At 37.7% G+C, this 16,757-nt stretch overlaps 1 protein-coding gene across 1 annotated transcript in view; it reads right to left on the bottom strand.

The window, feature by feature from the left end:
* The window catches only part of TENM1 (teneurin transmembrane protein 1), an 854,561-nt gene that overhangs the window by 709,923 nt on the left and 127,881 nt on the right, over positions 1-16,757 (bottom strand). Inside the window, exon 4 of the mRNA XM_053917142.1 lies at positions 815-844. The gene's annotated coding sequence lies outside the window, so the exon portion shown is untranslated. The remainder of the gene's footprint in view (positions 1-814; positions 845-16,757) is intronic.

Below are 16,757 nucleotides of genomic sequence, written 5' to 3'. Positions count from 1 at the left end.
CTATGTTCAGAATGTTATGCATGGTGTTTTATGATAAAAAGAGGTATTTTCAGTCAGTTGACCTATGATCACATTGCGAGATTATCTCTAGAAAGAACGTTCAAAGACTGTAGTCTGGAATGAGAATATGATCTCACCTTTAACTGGAATATAATCAACAAAAGAAAAAAGCGAACAAATTACCAGAGATATTGAAATTAAGAACATTGTAACAATAGCCAGAGGGGAGTGGGGAGGGGATAGTGGGGAGAGGGGTTCACAGGAACTACTATAAAGGACACAAGGACAAAATCAAGGGGGAGGGTAGAGGTGGGGGAAGGAGGTGGGATTGGCTGGGATGGAGTGGAGGGATGGGGAGAAAATGCAGACAACTGTAATTGAATAACAATAAAATTTTTAATTAATTCATTCATTCATTTTTTAAAATTTTTTTAAAAGAAAAAAGTTCCTCATGGCAGGCAAACCTCAATAGGGATTCATGAGCTGCTAGTCCATAAAAGGAATCTAGACATTTCAGATCACACCTGTGCATCACACTGAGGTACAAAGCAGAGTGCGGGACAATTAGCATGCTGCATGCTCTACGTGCTCAATAATGTGTGTGCACGTGGGGTGAAATTCTAACCGAAAGAAACCTGATAACTTATGAAGTTGTTATGAAAAACAATAAAGACCAAAATAATCCCCATTCCTTCAGTTTGTGAACTGTGGTATCTATCTACGATCTTTGGGAAAATGGGATACATTGATGAACAAGGGATTAAAAGCATCTAAAAGTGAATGGATGATCAACTTAAAAATATCACATACTTACTTTGCTGTTATGGCCAATCATAAAGTGCACCTGAAAAAATAAAAATGTAATTTCAATTTACTTGATCTTTTATGTTTATAGTATCAGAAATGATAGCATAGTTTTTTAATTTACACATCGGAAAGGCCATTTGAGGAAAAATTGGCTTTTACAACTCTAATACTTTCTGGGCACCCTTTTTCCATTTTTATAATGGTGATGAAAACTCAAAATAGGAGTTAGCTGCAATATTTTTCATTTCTGTTTCTGTTGATTGTCAACACTGGTTTTTCTGAGTCATTGTGGATAAGAAAACGAGCAGCCATTATTTTCAAAATAAATGACAGTACGGACCGTGGGCAGGAGGCACTAACGGTTGCCAAGGTTACTGTTCAGTTTATCACTTCAAGGTCTACCTAGTGCATTTCTACTTCATTAATCAGTGATCAAACACGTAATAAGTTCCTTCCAAGTCAAGGAATACCATTCACCAGGCTCATCACCGCAGCGCTGACTTGCAGCAGATTATTGCCACAACTGATCACTGAGATGCTTGACAAACTAGCTTATCATGTTTCATTCTCACCCTGTCAGGTAAAATTTGGTACAATTAGGATTGACATCAAAGGCACTTCTGAAAAGGTCATGATCTTATCACATCACTTAGATTAAGCACTAGAAGGGTTTGCTTCAAGTTGGTTGGGAAATCTTTAAAATGCTAGACAACTTTGAGAAGAAACTCCGAGACTTCTCCCCCTACAACCTCACTGCACTCGTTGGAAAGCTGGAGGGTCTGGTGTTGACAGGGCTGCTTACTTCAGGAACTCACGAGACTGGAAGGCAGCTTAGTCAGTGCTTACATGATTCCTCGAGCAGTCAGAGAAAAGATAGTCAGTTGGATGATCACCCTTTTTCTTTGTTTTTTTTTTCCCTACATGTCTCCACAACACTATCTTTACCTCGCCCGCTCTCATACTAATCACTCAAGGCTTGGCTCCTCCCTCTGGCTGACCCTTCTAGCCTACTTGCTCAGACACAAAACTAACCTTATATAAGTTACTGCTTAGGCACCTGTCATACCACACCTTACCATGCCGCACCACATCACATCCTAACACCTAAGCTCTTCCTGACTCTAAATATTATGGATCAGCACCACCCAGGTGATATATTATCTCTATCACCTAGAGCCTCTACCAGTTGAACCTCTGCATTTCTACCTACTCATCAATGGTACGTGTCAGCCATGTACTACCCATCCTTCTACCAACAGTTCCTTATCTACCAATATCCCTTAGCACAGACTCCCTAACTCGAGTCAGCTCTGTAACAACACTAATTACACCAGGATTATTTCTCACTCCAGGCCACTGCTCATACTATGTCCCTACCCTTCTTTCTTCCCTTCCCCAACATCTAGCCACACACTACCCATCACCTATCATTAAAGGTCCCTTTCTTCAGAAGGCTTTCCCTAATTGCTTCAGCAATGATAGAAGCTACCACTTATTAAGCATGTATTACTCGACACTTTGAATCCATTCTGGCTTTATTGAGATTAATGTACATGCCATAAAATACACCCATGTAGAATGTATAATTCAATGACTGTCTAGTTAAGTCAAGGAGTTGTACAACTATCACCACAAAACAATTTTAGAATATTTACATCACCCCCCAAACATTTGTTGTGCTCATTTGCAGTCACCTGCTGTTCCCACACCTAGCCACTGGTAAACACTCATGTAGTACGTGTCTCTGTAGATTTGCCTCTCCAGAGCATTACGTATGAATGGAATCATACAGTATGTGGTCTTCTGCTTCTGTCTTCTTTAACTTAGCATAATGTTTTTGAGACTTATTCATGTGTAGCATGTATCAGAACTTCACTGCTTTTTATAGCTGAATTATATTCCATCGTATGGATCTACTGCGTTTTACTCATCCAGTCACCAGAGTATAGACATTTGGGTTGTGTCAGATTTTTGACTACTAGGAAAACAACGCTGTCAGGAACATTCAATCGTGGTTTTTTGGACATGCATTTTTTACTATGCCTATATAAAACATGCATAGTATATGCATACTATACATATATATACTATGTATATATATGTATATATGTAGAATTGTTAGATCTATGGTAAATTTATGTTTAACTATTTTGGATATATGTATGTGTGGATATAACTTTTTGGATATATATGTATATATGTGTGTCTGTTAATGTATATATGTATATATATATGTATATAACTTTTTTGGATATATATATATATATATGTTACACTTCACTGATTTAAAGAGTACAACTTAATGGATTTTAGGACATTCAGAGTTGTGCAACCATCACCACAATCAATTTCTGAACATTTTTCACTACCCTGAAAAGAAGCCCCATATCCTTGCTGACAATTTTCACAGGATCTCTATTAGTTAGGTATTATATCCCCAGTTTTATAGGTAAAGAAATAGAGGCTCAGCCAAGCCACACACCTGCTAAGTATCAGAGCCTGAATTTGAAGCTAATGTGTGTGACTCCGCAGCTTACAGTATTTTCCACATCACCAGCCTGTCACTAATCCTCAGAGTCCCTCTGCTCTGAGATCACTCCAGAATGCTGATTTGACTTCCTGTTTACATATCTCCTCAGGTACTCAGCAACTTCCTTATCTTTCTTATACCTCAAAAATGATACCTTGTCTCTACAACTAAACCATTAGCTTAGGAAGAACAGGAAGTGTGTAGTATATCTTTTGACTTCTTCTCAAGTCCCAGAAAATGCCGTAAAAACAGCTCAATATTTTTTGAGTAATGCAAGGTAATCCTTGTTACTAACCTAAACCTCTGCTTTTATTAAAAGTCAATTTCCCTTTGTCCTTTAGTGTCAAGAGAGCACCAGCAGCTGAAGCTGCATCATATTTTAGAGCCATGCATCCCAGAACCATGTACCTTTAACTGGAGATGTTCCAGTAACATGTGTACAGTCTGCACCACATTGTCTTTTAGATGCTTATGTTGTGCCTGAACTTGGATTTATTCTCGGTGTTAATGTAAATATGTTAGACCTTGTCTTCCCCAGCTGATGAAAAGCTTCTCATGGGCAAATGCCATGTCATTTGGTTTTGGATCCCCGTGTTAAGCAACAGGGGTGAATAAACAGCATGTGTCTAATAAATACTTCTTCCAGGGTTTGAAAACCATCATCATAAAGGAGTCCCTCAAGATGATTTCCTTTTTCTCTGGAGGAGTGGAGTGGGGCATTCTTACATGTGCTCAGCTCACTACTATTGTGCTGGGTGTCTTTGGGGAAATCACTGCCCAGCCTTGGCCCCCTGCTTTGCTATCGGTGGCATGGGCACTGTTTGAATGAGAAAAATCTCACCAGTGCTTTTCATTCCTGAATCATCTTTTCAATATGCTTACTAGAAGTTTTCAGTCATATATTCAGCAGTTTCAATATTCAGCCTTTTTTCCCTTGATATAAATAATGTCCTTACTAAAAACTCTTACCACCTTCCTATACTCATCTTTATTAACCTGGGTCAGTTTTTACTTCTTTGTAGCAAATAAGTATGTATTACCTTTCCTCACCTTGAGATAATTTTGTCACCCTTTTCGTACTTTAAAATTTCAAAATTACTTCCTCATGTCTAGAACTCTTCCCTTCAAAGGACAATGTGCTCTTCTGGATTCCCTTCTTAGGACACACCCTACACCAGGCTGCCCGCCTCACTAAGTTTGTGTCTGCAGGTTCCTTTACTGCTAGTACTTTTGTTTAGAAAAATGACAGAAATAGGACTCATGAGCATCAAACGCTGTCATATTTCAAAAGAAATGAAGCGTTTTCTCATTAACTGATGGAAAAATGAGTACAAAATTCGATAAGAAATAAAATAATTGGAAGGAACATGAAGTTTTCCATAATTTCCAACTAGGGAAACTATTTAAATGTTGATTTTATTTTTAAACAGCACTTTACCTTATATATAGTCCTGAAAGTACCTAAACCAGCACGTTAATTTCAAAATGTTATTAGATAACATTTATACAGTTAATAATAGATCTTGTTGCCATGGAAACTTAACTGAATTTTCTAGCTCTGGGAGTTGATTTTTCAGCAATTAAACCCTTAGCTCTAATGTTTCATTAACAGATTTTTTATATGAATGTAATTATTTGGATGAGGATATTGAAAACATTTCCTAGTTTGCAAATGATACTCAAATTGGAAGAAAAGCAAATGATGAAGGAACTGTAATCAAAACCTTAAAGACACATATTATTCAGGTGGCTGAGTCAATACGAGGCAAAATATATTCTCATACTAATGACTCCTGGGAACAAGAAAGTACATTCATACATAGATCTTCCTATTCTCTGGTCTATCGCCATCTCTACTATTTTTCTTTTTTTAATCCGCACCCGAGGACATGCTTACCGATTTTAGAGAGAGGGGTAGGGAGGGAGAGAGAGAGAGAGGGAGAGAAACATTCATGTTGGACAAACATTGACCGGTTGCCTCTCATACACTCCCCGACTTGGGATCAAACCGGCAACCTAGGCATGTGCTCTGACCATGGATCAAACCCATGACCTTTTGGTTTATGGAGCGATGCTCCAAGTGAGCCACACCAGCCAAGGCTCAACATCTCTACTTTTACCTTTGACCAACTCCCTTACCCGACACATGCTCCATAAGAATAGTAATAAATAGAAGTGATCAGAAAGAGAAAATTCCTTGAAATTACTGGCCCCAGGGAACGTGGAACTAGGAGATTTTTAGTGGTTTAATAATCTGCCAATGCCAAGAAGTAATCCTGTTTATGAGCAAGATGCTCATTATCATACATCTGGACTTAAACCAGCAGTATTGATCATTCTCTTTCTGTTCTGGAGCATTGCTTTAGAGTAGTACTTAACTAATTAAAATGTGATAGTGGGCCCGAGTGTTCAAACAGATGGAGAAATACAATGTTTCCATACTTGGATTATTTCCACTGAATGAAAAAATCAGAAATGTATTATCAGCCCTGACTGGTGTGGTTCAGTGGATTGGGTGCCAGCCTGTGAACCAAAGGGTTGCCGGTTTGATGTCCAGTCAGGGCCCATGCCTGGGTTGCAGGCCAGGTCCCCAGTAGGAGGCACATGAGAGGCAACCACACATTGATGTGTCTCTCGCTCTATCTCTCCCTTCTCTTCTGAAAATAAATAAATAAAATCTTTACAAAAAAGAAATGTATTATCATAAATTATATGAAAAGGAGGACAAATCTTAGGACTTAATAACAAAGATGGGGAATTTGGAGGAAGTGATCAACTCAGGGATTCTGGAGGCAGGAGCAACAGCCTGGCAGGAAAATGGCAGAGGACAAAGTTTTTTAGCAAGAAACTTTAGATACAGACTTAGAGGGTCTTTCTGTATAGACAGGAGTTCTGGATTCTAAGTTGTCATGTGGTTAGTGAGAAGCGGAACTGTTATGTAAACCCAGTTCAGCTGTTTTAACTGAGATTTATGTTCCAGATATTTGACAGCTCTGGGGGCACAGTGGGGTGGAGGGATCTAACAAAAAATAAAAAGGACTCATGGACATGGACAACATTGTGGTGACTGCTAGGGGGAAGGTGGAAGAGGATAAATGGTAATAGAAAAAAATAAAATGAATGAATGAATGAATTTTTTTAAAAAGGGATGATGCAATGAAGTGTTTGCAATGAGAGAGAAATCAGTTGGAATTCTAGTTTAGTGCCCTGAAACTTGCTATTAAACCTCGATGAATTTCAGTTTTCTAACTCATAGAATTATTGTGAAGAGTAAGAGAAGACACAGTGTCTCACAGTAAAATAGGTACTTGATAAATAGGTTTGTTATAATTAGTATTATTACTGAGAAAATACGTGTTCCCATTTACCCCACCTCATTACCTACTGCTTATTGATTGGGAGTGTTTCCTTATTACAGTTTCCAGTTTTATGTTTATAATGAACCTCTTGGTAGTTGCATCTGCAGCCCAAATCCATAGTGATGATGGCAAACATGCAGAAATAAGAAAGGCATTGAAGGAAATAAATAAAAAATAAAAGATACTGTCCCTATCCTTAATATGTGTTTGTCATCTGGCTGCGGAGATAAACATGAGCATTGACATAAATGGTTTACCACGTAACATCATTCATCAGATTAGTTAAAAAAATATTTGAACACTTTGTTAAATGTTTACAACTACACTGGTCATTGTTTTGGCTGTTTTATATGTATTAACTCATTACCCACAACAATTCTGCGAAGTAAGGACTATTATTATTCCCATTTTACAGATGAAGAAACTGACCGCACAGGCAAGATTCAAATCTAAAGCCCATGCTCTGAAACCCCTCACTATATTGCCTTTCATATCAATCAGCTACAGGAAAAGTAAATGAAGGGCTGTGGATTGAAAACTAAATGATCTTATGAGGAGATTAAGAAGTACAAATTGATAGTTACAGAAAAATCATGAGGATGTAAAGTACAGTATAGGAAGTATAGTCAATAATACTGCAATAACTTTCTATGGTGTCAGATGGGCTCTAGATTTATTATCAGGGTGATCACTGTGTTAAGCTATATAAATGTCTAATCACTGGGGTGTACACCTGAGAGTCATATAATATTATACATCAATTGTAATTGAAAATAAAAAATTATTTTTAAAAAAGAAAACGAAATGATTTAAACAACCAAGAAAGACTGAATAATATACAAAGATAATAAATGTCTGTAAACTAATGGAATAAAACTCAATGTTTCATTCATTAAAAGGGTGGAACATGTTGAAAGGCCAACAAACCAGGAATACTGCTGCCATCAATTTCTGTTTTACTTGCTGAAAAGCAAGATATCTGAGGATATTCAGTAGCATCTAAATATACTGTCTAATTCAATCTCCATTTATCAGAGACCATTTTTGAGTAAGGACTATTTCTGTAATAAAAAATGCTGGTCATATTGGAACAATATATTTGAAAGCCACATTTTTATCACAATAATCATAATGAAAATCTTTCTGTATATTACAAGTATCTCTGATCAACAATATGCAATTTATATTGAATGATTTCTCATCTTGCCCAAATTTCATTTCTAATGGTTGTTTATGTTCTGCCACAAACATTTCTCAGATAAACTTCTTTTAGTTGTGGGAACACTTTCTTGACTACATTATTTCTCCATTGTCCTATCTATTCAAACAGACTACAATAAAATCCCATTATGTGATTTTTCATGGGATTGAGTAAAGAAAACATCATAAAGAGGAAAATAATAAAAGTAAGATGTATTGCTCCATGGAGACCTTCCTCAGGAGCTCTCTGTGTAGCAGACAGCTGTGCACTCACATCTGTTTCAGGGCAGCATGGAAGCGGTAAGGGATCATGTGCAGCATTCCTGTTTTTATAACCCTGTTCCCTGCCCTTAAATCATCTCTTTACACTGGCTGCAATGTAAGGAACCACTTGAGGCTGAGATGAGAAACAGGAGTAGTCATGGTTAGCATGCCTCACTTATTTGAGATTCAGGTCACTGGCTGCCCCAGCTCCAGCACCTCATTCATGTTTCCTGGTGTTCTCCAGCTCAGTGCTACTCAAAGGTTGGTGCATGGGCAGCAGCACCAGCATCAGCATCACCTGGGAGTGTGTTAGAAATGCAGACTCTCCAGCTATGCCCCAGCCCCACTGCACCTGGATCGGCACTCTAACAAGATGCTCTGGTGACTCCCCTGCACATTCATGTTGGAGAAGCGCTGCTCTAGAGATAAGATGCCCACTTGGAGAAAAATTTTCATTTCTCTCTGAGAGAGCTGAGAGGGAACATAAGAAAAGGTCTTGCCCCATAAACAATGAAAAATGAAAGGGTGAAATTAAGGGAAAAGTCACAAAAGCACACATATTTATCAAGCATGGACAAACTTACTTGCGCTAACCCCATTGCTTTCCTTAGTTTTTTGGGAGTAAATATCAGCCGGAAGGAGATAGAAACTAGCTAAGCTGTAGAAAATTCTCACTTTATTATCATCAGAATCAGTATTATTATTATAAGATGACATTCATTGAGCATTTATTATGCATCAAACATCTTGTTAGATACTTTCCACGCATTGTCCCTTTAATCCTCACATCTACTATATGAGGTCCGTACTTTTCTTCCCTCCTTTACAGATGGGAAAACTGGGACTCCGGAAGACTACAGTGTCTAAATCACACAGCTAAAAGTGGGAAACATAAAGCCGTATCTGTCTGACTGTGGAACCTAAGCTCATAACCACTTACTGCCTCTCTGATCTGTTCTCTAGTTGTGACTCCTGGCTGTCTTTTCTGACACAACGTGAATGCACTTCCATCCCATATCTACTCTAGGTTAGAAAGACGATTTCCCAATAGGTGCAAAATTTTTTCTTCATGGTTTCATTCAGCTCTGCCTGCATGTTCTCCAGAGATATATAACCTCACTCGTGGAGGTGTCCCTGGCTTTGGTCCTCTCAGGCTTCCCCATCCACCACACATATACTGAACATTCATTCTCTCTGTCTTCTGGCTTAACTGAATCATACTGACTTAGCAATGGTTAGGTTTGTTTTATTCTTTGTAAAGCGCAACGTTTTAATCTAGCTTTCTGGGAGACACCTTTGTCCTGATCCTCTTATCAGCCATGTAGCTTTTCATTGCAAGCTTTGTAGGGCCAGGATTCTGTAGGGGCAGTAGCTTTATCCATCTGCCTCTCCACTATATCCCCAGAGCTTAGAACAGTGCCTAGCATGACATAAGCACTCAGAAATACAGTACCCCCCTGACCAGCAGGATATACATTGCAAGAGCCCCAGTGGATCCCTAAAACTGCTGATTATGGAACCCTATACACACACACACACACACACAGGTTTCCTATATATACATACCTATGATCATTTATAAAGTAGGCATAGTAAGAGATTAACAACAATAACTTATAAAATAGAACAATTATAACAATATGCTGTAATAAAAGTTATGTGAACGGCTTTAAGTAAAGTAAGGGTTACTTGAACACATGCCCTGCCATAAAACGCAGTTGATCTGATAACTGAGACAGCTGCTAAGTGACTAATATGCAAGGCACACATACAGCATGGACATGCTGGATAAATGGATGATTCACATCCTGTTTAGAGTGGAATAGGATGACACAAAACTTCATCACATTTAAACATAATAACACACAATTTTTTTAAATATTTTATTTATTTATTTTTAGACAGGGGGAAGGAGGGAGAAAGGAAGGTATAGAAACATCAGTGTGTAGCTGCCTCTCATGCACCCCCTAGTGGGAACCTGGCGCGCAATCCAGACATGTGCTTTAACTGGGAATCGAACCAGCGACCCTTTGGTTCACAGGCTGATGCTCAATCCACTGAGCCACACCAGCCAGGTCATGACACACAATTTAAAACCTATGAATTGGTTTTTTTGGAATTTCCCATTTAATATTTTCAAACCACAGTTAACTATGGATAAGTGAAACTGCAGAAAGTGAAACTGTGGAAAGAGAAACCACAGACAAAGGGGGGACTACTATACTTGTTGACTGAACAAATAAAAGGTGGGGGAACAATTTCTATGGAATGCAGATTTGTTGGACCTCTTCTCTATCCACATTCATTCAATGCAATTCATTATGGCAATTCCCACAGTTTATAAACTACGTGTCCACTCCGCAACTTATAACTTCAATCCTGACCATAGCCTGAATTTCATACTCATGTATCCAACAGCTTACCACTTGGTAATCATCGCTTAGTTACAGTATGGGAATCTCAAATTTAATGTTCCAAACCTGTCCCTTGAATTCCCTCCCAAACCTTCCCCACCCTTATAACACCACCTCTATAAATAGCATCACTACTTACCTAGTTACTCGGACCAAAAACCTTGGCATCCTTCCCTCTTTCCTTCCAATCAATCCATCCATCAACAAGTTATAATAGCAGTTTACCTTCAAAATATCTTCTGAATCTAGTCACTGCTCACCACCTCTACCACTCCCATTCTTGTCCACTTCATCATCAAAAGGCACCCAGACTATGGCAATAACCTCTTAACTGGCCTCACTATTTCAATCCTTGCCTCCTTAAACTCTTTCTACCCAGCAACCTGGGTGCTCTTTTGAGAACATCAATCAGATCACCCAACTCTTCCACCCAAAGGTTTCCAAAGGCTTTCCATCAAATTGAAAACCAAACAGATTTCCCAACCATGGGCTTCAGTGCCCCACACAAACTGCTCCTATCACTAAGCTCCAACCTTCCTGGCTTGCTTTCAGTTCTTCTCATACTCCACGCTTAATACCATACACCTCAGGGCGTATTCACTTATTAATGAGTCTGTTCCAGTGTCACTCCCCCAGAGGGAAGGCCCCTGACCATCAGAGCTAAAGTAACACTCAAGCTGCACTACACCATTCTTTATCCCCTTGTCTTAGTTTATTTTTTTCTATAACATGTATCCTTACCAAGCCCATTATATGTATATTTGTTTATTTATTTATTGTTTGTGCCCCACTAGAATGCGAGCTCCATGAAAGCAGGAATTTGGTAGATCTTGTTTACTGTTGGATCCCTGGAGCTTAGAACACTATCTTATACGTGGTAAGCAAGCCAAAAATATTTGTTGGCTGAATGAATGGTGGCGGATACCACCTTTGTCTTTGAAATCTTCCTCATTCTGTTCTCTTTTTGAGCCAAATGAATATGTACATTTTTCCTCTTTCATAAAGCCCAACATCTCTTAAGGTCTTTCCACAAAGACTTAATTTCCCATTGAACAAATGCACCTGCTTCTTGGTTTACTTACAAAGCATACATAATTATCATACTCCAATCCCAGTAAAAGCTTAATCCTCCCTTCTAGCCCCATAGTTATTCCTGAATGCCTGGGGTCTAGGTTGTATTTTTCACCCTCATCAGTCAAGTCTGTTTAACTGCACATCTATTGCTCCTCTACTACTTCTGAGGTTGAACGTGTCCTACCTGGGCTTTTGTACTCTTGTCATGACTATGGAAAAATCTAGCAGTAGGAAAACCACCTTATAGGATCTCCTAAAATAAAGAAAGGTGTGTCCTGGCCAGTATGGCTCAGTTGGCTGGGGCATAGTTCCATAACCAAAACATTGCAGGTTCGACTCCCGGTTAGAGCACATGCGTAGGTTATGGGTTTGATCCCTGATCCGGACACAGACAATCTTCAGCTCAGGTGCATAGGGGAGCCAACCAATCCATGCTTTTCTCTCACACTGATGTTTCCCTGTCTCTAAAATCAATGAAAAAATGTTCTTGGGTGAGGATAAACATAAATAAATAAAACAAAGAAGTGTGTCTGTGTGTGTGAGATCAAAAACATCATCAAAGCTTTCACAACCCACCCAAATCCTTGTATTTTAAAAGATGCCAAAAACCATGGCAACCATATGCTTCTAGCTTTTTGGAACAACCCTAATTTCACAGAATTTTATTTCCAATAACAATAATTAATTAAAGGAGATATAATGTATATATCTTGTGAGATTGTCACCATGAATTCATTCACATATTAGGGGAAAGAATCTTTGATCAGACCATGTGTCCCTATTTAAGGCTCAGATAATAGGTCACTATGGCCATGGCCCTATTGGTCTGTTAGCCTAGATTCTGGATCCCCACAGACTACTAGAGAGTAGTCTCTGCCTTGTCATCTCCTCACCAATTTTCACTAGGAGGGTGGGAATCAAGGAGGGGGTTCTCAGGTCCATCAGTGAGACCGTAGGAGTTTTCATTTCTTCCAATATGCTCCCAGGTGTTTTTAGCTGAGTGTGAAAACAAAACAGAGGACAGAAGGTTTGTAGCTGAAAACGTGGGGAGGTATCGTTTCATATCACTCCATCGCCCTCTGTCTCACCTGTCCCTTCTCTTTCCCCATACATATATCCTCTCTTCTCCCGATACACACGCACTAGATTCCTTCCCATTACTCCCTGGCTACCAGGGGCTATGATATGTAACACCTTGGCCAGCCAGGTAGCCATCTATCTATTCAACAAATCTTGATTGAGTATTACAACCTGCTGGGAATGGTGCTAGGTGCTTGGGATGGAGGGGTGATGAAGCATGATCTTTAAGTGCCACTTAAGGAGAATTTCCTGAGAGCTAATTCCCTCCTTTATATCTTAAGTACTTAGACTAACAGCTCAGCTGATATTCTGTCTTGGTAGCATCAACTGTTATTAATAACAATAAAGTACTTTTTCGTAAAAACATCAGTATTGTCTCTAGAAATAAATTAGTCTCCTGTAGTCCTTAATGCATAATACTAATAACAATAGAGACCATGTTAATTGCCTACTATATCCCAGGCAATGAACTAAATGTTTTATATACATTTTCTCTCTTAAACCATAACAACTAAGGCTCAGAGAGGTTAAGTAATTTGCCTAAAATCACTCCCCAAATCCTGAATTTGTAATGCTGTTTCACGGTGGATTAAGAGTCTTAATCCAAAGCACAGCCATTTTGAATGGCAGGATTGTTTGATAGGCCTGCATGGGTCCTCCACCATCATACTAGGGAGATGGCAAAGGAACAACTGATATATGAGAGAACAACCAGGAGGAAGAGTCATGACCCAGTAGTAAAGAGAAGTGAGTTTTAGGGAAGTGATGGTCGAATGAAATGGTCAACCTTTTGATGTGCCTATTTGTGAAAAGAAGCCCAGTTTGTTACCCGACAAACTTCCGGAGGTCTTTTGGGGGTTAGATCACTTAAGCAAGTCGTGAATGTAATCTGATACCTATAAAAGAGCAAAGAGCTGTTCTGGCCGAGGCCAAATGATCTAACCAGAAAGCAGTGAACTGTTGATCGTCTAGAGTTTTGGAAATTCTGTTAAGTTTCTTTTTGATATTTTAATTTGATCAGGCTCAGGGATGAAATGTGCAAGGGGGAAAAAGAGTTACCTACGCAAATGACAACTGTAATTGTTTATGCACCACGGCTGTAAATGCCTGTGCATTACTCTCTCACAATCACTGTACCAGAATTGCTTCCCGTGTTTGCATCTTGTTGGCATTTAGATTTTTTCAGTTTTTCATCATTAGTAGTAATAATAAAATGATTGTCCTTGCGCATATTTGTACATATCCTGATAATTTTCTCTTGATTATTTTCTAGATACAAGATTCTTGGGTTAAAGCTTAATAGTTTTAAAAACAAAGCTTAATAGATTTTTAAGGATCTTTGTGTATACTGCCATTTGCATTCCAGAAAGATTAAACTAATTTACACTCCTCTAGAAGTCTACACGAGTGTCTGTCTCACAGCATCTTCACAAAATCTTATTTCTAATCTCTGTAAGTGTGATGGACGACAACAAACACTAAACCCTGTTTTCAATTTGTATTTGTATTTTCCAAATGTTTATTTTCCATTTACATTCCTTTTCATGTTCTGTTCATATCTCTGCCATTTTCCTATAGGAGTGTTCATCCTTTTCTTACTGATTTCTAAGAGATACATTAAGACATTAAGCCTCTGTTTCATATATATTTTCCATATAATATATTTTAAATATGCATTTCCATGTTTATAATTTGCCTTTTCATTCTGTTAATGATGATTTTAAGAAAAAAAAATCAGTTGTTATAGATTTAAATTCATCATCCTTTTCCTGTGATTTTTTTCATAAAATCAGTTAGTCAATTCTATTTGCTTCTATTTTTAAACTTTGTGAACAATTAGCTCTTAAATATTTCAAAAATTTCTTTAGGCATATGGTGTGAAATGTGACTGTAATTTGATATATTATGGTAAATTCCCTCACCTTCCAAACAGCCAATTTTCCAACAACTATCAAATGATTCCTTCTTCACTGTTTATGATGTTTTTTCTATTATAAAAAGTAGTATTTTTTCAAGACCATCATCTACTTCATTTTATTCATCTCTCCATTCTTACAACCTTGCCATACTAGTAATTAGTACAACTGTGGTACCTTTTAATATCTCTTATTGATGTATAAAAGTATTTTTAACTATTAAAATCTGCTTATCCTTGCAATATGAACTTCAGAACCATTGTCTTAAAAGTGAACAGGAATCTTGTTAACTTTATATAGAACCTATAAAATAATTTTGAATTTTCTACACCTATCAACCTGTATATCAATTAAACTGGAAAAACATATATTTTAAATATTCAGATATCCTAGCCAAAAACATAGTATATCTCTTTATTTATTCAAAATTTACTTCATTTCTCCAGGAAATATGGTAGTTTGAAAAAAATATAAGCCTTATGATTTTCTTGTTTAAATTGCTCTTAGAATTTGACAAGTCTTCCTTTTAAATACTGCCAACAAACTCTTTTTTCGTATTAATAATTTCTAACTGGTTATTGCTGGTACGTCAACAGAAAACTATAGTACAACCCATAGGGACTACATTAATAGATCACTACAAAAAGGAAGGAAGGAGGAGGAGGAGGAGGAGGACAAACACTGCCATTTAGGAAACATATTCCCTGGTGGAAGGTCATCCGCTGCAGAATCAAAGGGTTATGACATTACACGCTCCCCATCAAACCCGGGGAATTTAAGGCCATGTTCTCATTCAACAGGCATCACTCTCAGATGAGGGCGAAACCATTTATCAAGACACAGGAAGAAAGAAAGTAGCTATCACACAAGTCAAAGCACTGGGAAAAACACAATGATTCTTATTAAATTTTCAGAAGAAATTTTCAGTCTGCAATTGTGTTTGGCAAGTTTAAACCCCAAATGAAATTTTAGAGATGTTACATGCCTTTGAAAAGCTGGTTTATAATGAAAATGCTGACAGACCTTATGAGAGGAGACTGTAGTATCACGGGTACCTCGAATGCCACTTACATGTAAAGGACAATATCTATATACATAGGTAGTGTATATAATCTAATAAGGTTTTATTCTTAAAATCATTCTAGTTATCATATTTAATGTCCATTGTCACCCATTAAGCTACTACAATATAATTTTTCAATAAACAATATATCATATTTTTAATATCTTATATAGAAAAGCATTCTCTTCTAACTCATTCATTAGAAATAATGCCTATGATATCTGGGCATGAACAGATAAGCTAGTTTCATCTTCTTTTAAAAAATTATGCATGCCCTTTATTATTTCTTAAACTAAAAAGAAACAAAACAGGAGTTCAACCATTTCTCCAGTCCCCACCCTGAAGCCCTGCCTCTTGCAACCACTGATCTTTTTTCTGTATCTATGACTGTGGGTTTTTGTTTTTTGGGGGGTTTTAGATTCCACATATAAAAGATGTCATATAGTATTTGTCTTCCTTTGTCTAACTTATTTCTCTTAGCATAATGACCTCAAGATCCACCCATATTTTATGAAGTGGCAAGATTTCATTCTTTTATGGCCAAATAATATTCCATTGTGTACCTATACCACAATTTCTTTATCCATTCATCCATCAGTGGGCACTTAGGTTGTTTCCTGTCTTAGCTATCGTAAATAGTGCTGCCGTGAATATGGGGGTGCAGATACCTTTTCACATATATCAGCTACTTTCTTGTAAAGATGCAGGTTTATTCAGTGAATCTAAAATCCACTGAAGACTTTGTATATCAAAGTCATCATCGGTCTGGTTTTCTAATGTAGAAAACGGTTAAAATTTGAGGGAAAGTAATATAAAACATAAGAATTCTTGTTACCTACAACCTGAAGTCAACCTGATGAGAGACTAGTGAAGGCATGAGGTCACCTTACTTTTCTAAACCATTAAGCATTTTCTGGTCATCTGTGATCTTCCAGCACTTGTATGAAGATCACTGAGACTGAAAGCAAAGAGGTACATATACAAAATGAAATGGAATGAAAAAGAGGAGCATACCATTTTTCAAAAAAGTTAAGTAAACGTTTTTAAAAA

The sequence above is a fragment of the Desmodus rotundus genome, chromosome X, assembly GCF_022682495.2.
Source record: "Desmodus rotundus isolate HL8 chromosome X, HLdesRot8A.1, whole genome shotgun sequence".
Classification (NCBI taxonomy): domain Eukaryota; kingdom Metazoa; phylum Chordata; class Mammalia; order Chiroptera; family Phyllostomidae; genus Desmodus; species Desmodus rotundus.
This window is presented reverse-complemented; position numbering and strand designations above follow the sequence as displayed.